The sequence below is a fragment of the Piliocolobus tephrosceles genome, chromosome 5 (genome assembly GCF_002776525.5).
Source record: "Piliocolobus tephrosceles isolate RC106 chromosome 5, ASM277652v3, whole genome shotgun sequence".
In the NCBI taxonomy this organism is placed as follows: domain Eukaryota; kingdom Metazoa; phylum Chordata; class Mammalia; order Primates; family Cercopithecidae; genus Piliocolobus; species Piliocolobus tephrosceles.
Window position 1 is genome coordinate 127,135,410 of NC_045438.1, and position 4,114 is coordinate 127,139,523.

The window sequence follows — 4,114 nt, forward strand, 5'->3', positions numbered from 1 at the left end:
GCCTAATGTCGATACTTTTGGTGGTGTTTGGAAGGCAGAAGCGAGACAGAGGCCACTTTCTTGCCCCTTTGGCGGCTTTTGTTCCCAGGTGAGGTTGTGGAGATGTGAAGTGTTTCTGCAACGACATTCCAGGATCCATTCTGGAGTTTGCTGGGTGTTGACAGGAGGGTTTGGGGCAGCAGTAGCAACTTCCTGCATTGCAGCCATGGGGCGTGTTCTTAAACTTTTAGCTCCAGTGGGGCCTCAGAGGGAGGAGTCCCCTGGTGGGCCCCAGGTGGCCACCTCCTCTTCTGTGGAATGCTGTTCTCTTGAGAGGTTTGGGTGATGTTATACAATTCTGGTAGGAGCCACCTGAGCCTCTCTAATACTTCCTCCTTCTTCTGGATGCCTTCGTCTTCCCTACTCTTGTTCCCTCTGTTCTCTCTCTTTAAGTCCTCTCCCCAAGAGAGCTGCTTGCCTGACTCACCACCTGAGCACTGGAGAACATGTCATTTCTACTCTGTGGGCCTCAGTTTTCTAACCTGTAAAATGATAGGGTTGCAATGAAAGCTGCCTTCTAGCTTGAACCTGCAATGATTCATTCCACAACTGTAATTGCCGTCTGCCAGGTTCTGGGCTAGGTGGTGGGCCACAGGATGAAGGGGTCTGGTCCTCGTCCTAGTGGCTCTCACCTTCTGGAGGACAGGCAGACAAGTTAGCACAGAGTGACAACACAGAGGGCTCCGGACTGGGGTTGAGAGCATCAGTTGGTTCCACTGGGCTTGCTACGAAAGGCAGGAGTCTCCTGACTGCCCTTGCCTCTCCTGCCTGTTCCCTAGACACAGCCACTTTCAATTCTTCTAGGGGATTCTTTTGACTTTCAGCATCATATGGGTTGAGAAGAGATTTGCATTGCTACTTTTGATTTTTCAGTTTCAGGCACTCATTAAGCCCACACTCTATGACAGACATGGATTCAATCCCTTTCACCCGCTCACCCCCTTGTAACCTTCCCCCAGCAATCCCTGCCTGTCTCCCCTTCTCCCAATATGGTTACACCATCCTTTTGGTTAGATTAGGATTCCATGTTTTCATTATGAGGACTAACTGTCATGTACAGCTAAACCACGTAGTATGTTATTATTACTTTTCTTTCAACATCTTGCTTAGTTTTCTTTATTATCATATTAGGGATTCAACCCCAAATCGTCCCCCACAGTACGCTAGATCTCACCAGTGTGTTCACATGTCAGGCATTCTGTGAGTTTCATCTTCTGCGGGAACTCTCTTTCAGAGCCTTTGCCTTCTTCAGTCTGTCCTGGTAGCTCTTTCCTCCCGGGATGGGGTTCTCTAACCTCTTCCTTATGCCCACCCTCTGCTTCCCTTTTCTTGTTTTTGGTGGAGCACATAATTCATCCTCCCATTGTGAGAAGTGGTGAGTGGAGCTGCATTCTGGGAATTTGCATGTCTTGACATGTTTTTATCCTGCACTTAATTAATAGTTTGGCAGAGCATGGCATTTTAGGTTGGAAACAATTTTCTCTTAGAACTTCAAAGGCAATGTTCCATTATTTTCTATGACAATGTTGTTGTACAATCCAATACTGTTTTTAATGTGCTCCAGGTGTTTGTAGGATCTTCCCTTGTCTGCCATGTTCTGAAATTCCATGATGATGTGCTTTGGTGAAGGTGCATTTTTACACACACTTTGACCCATTCAGTTAGACATGATAGAAACTCATGTCTATTAATTCTTGGGCATGCTTTTAACTTACTCAGGAGTTTTCTCTTCCCTGATTCTCTCTTTCTAGGCCTCCTATTATTTAGATGTTGGACCTCCTGAACTGGTCCTCTAATTTTATTTTTTCTCTTCTGTTTCCCTTTGCTGCTGCTTTATTTGCTGTATTCTGTGGAAAATCTCTTTGACTTCCAACCCTCCTGCTATAGTTTTCATTTCTGCTATCATTTTAATTTCTAAGACCTCATTTTGTTCTTGGAATGTTCATTTTTATAACATCTTAATCTTATTTCATGAATGCAATATCACATCTCCTTGAGAATAAATGATTTTTAAGTTTTCCTCTATCTACCTAGTAATATCCTCTGTGTTGCTTTTTGTCTGCATGAGAATAACTTGAACCTGAACCCAGGCAGCGTAGGTTGTAGACAGAGCAAGACTCTGTCTCAATTAAAAAAAAAAAAAAAAAAAAAAAGGAGCAAGGGAAAAGGCAGGATGGGCTCAGATTGTATACCTCCTTATGAGTGCATATATGAGCTGGTCCTTCTCCATCAGACTCAGCAGTTCCCCCTGGTTGTCATGTCTTCTTCCTTGTTATCTCCCTGAGGACTCAAGAACAGGGGTAGGGACCCCTTCTGGGAAGGGCAGTCTAGAAACAGTCATGGGACTCACAGCTGGCAGTGGGAAGTCAAAAGCAGGTGGGAATCCCATCCCCAAGCGGAGTCCTAGGTCTGGGCCTGATGACACTGCAGGGGGGTGGTGGGGCGGTTCAGGGGCTCCTCAATAGTTAAGACAAAAGTGGTTCTGGGCCAGGCACGGTGGCTCACACCTGTAATCCCAGCACTTTGGGAGGCCGAGGTCAGATCAAGACCATCCTGGTTAACACGGTGAAACTCCGTCTCTATTAAAAATACAACAAAATTAGCCAAGCGTGGTGGTGGGCGCCTGTAGTCCCAGCTACTCAGGAGACTGAGGCGGGAGAATGGCGTGAACCCAGGAGGCGGAGCTTGCAGTGAGCTGAGATCCCTGCACTCCAACCTGGGCGACAGAGCAAGACTCTGTCTCAAAAAAAAAAAAAAAAAAAAAAAGAGAGAGAGAGAGAGAGAAAGCAAGCCGGCTCTGGCAGATGGGCTGCAGTGTGGAGTACCTGTGTGAACAGGAGGCAAGGGAGGTGGCAGGGAAGACAGGGCTGGCCTGCCTGTTAGACCTGCTAAGGCCTTCACCCCAGGAGTCTTCTCATCTCCCTGCATTCCTCCCCTGTTGCACTCTCCACCCCCACCCAACCACTACGCCATTCACACAAGTTTCTCTCCTACTTCTTCCGTGGAATTCCTTCTTCATCCTTCTCTTGCTTCCTGCTTTGCAAAGAATGCTCAGCTCCCATTGGCTGTCCCCGGATGCTCTCTCCCACAACCCACTCTGGTCCTCGGCTGTCACACCTTTGCCACGATCCACTCCCAGCTTCCTGACTTTGCTTCCGCATTGGAGAATCACCCCAAACTGACCTGTGTATCTTTCCCTACCCCAGAGCTCACCTAGTCAATCCACAAACCTTTATTGAGCATCTATTCTACACCCAGCCTGGGGCTGGGTGTTACAGGGAATATGGAAAGCAATGACTAGGCACAGGCCCTATCCTGAGGGGCTAACAGAGCAGCTGGCAAAAGAACACTGATATGTTGGCTGGGTGCGGTGGCTCACACATGTAATCTTAGCACTTTGGGAGGCCGAGGTGGGCGGATCACTTGAGGTCAGCAGTTGAAAACCTGTCTGGCCAACATGGCCAAACCCCATCTCTACTAAAATATATATACATATTTAATTAGTCAGATGTGGTGGCGGGCACCTGTAATCCCAGCTACTGGGGAGGCTGAAGCAGGAGAATCGCCTGGCCGACAGAGCAAGACTTCGTCAAAAAAGAAAGGAAGAAAGAGAGAGAGAGGGAGGGAAGGAGGGAGGGAGGGAGGGAAGGAGGGAAGGAGGGAGGGAAGGAAGGAAGGAAGGAAGGAAGGAAGGAAGGAAGGAAGGAAGGAAGGAAGGAAGGGAAAATAACACTGATAGGTAAAGAAGTAAAATAAGTCAAGATAGGGCCCCACGCAAAAGAACATACTCGACTCTGTAAGCTTTAAGCACCTTCCTTTGTGGCCACATCTCCCGCCCCACGAACAGATGTGAGCCCAGATGTGCTGTGCCAATTTCCATCTGTCCAGCCCTGGGCACGGGAGCCACTTGATGTCCTGCCACCCCTACAAACCCCTCTAACATTTTATCTTTTCCCTTGCTTGTCTTGAACCCGCAGAGGCTGAAAGGATAAGAATTCTTCCTGTGGCATGGACCCCAAGCCTTGGAGTCTTCCTTCCTTCCTTCCTTCCTTCCTTCCTTCCTTCCTTCCTTCCT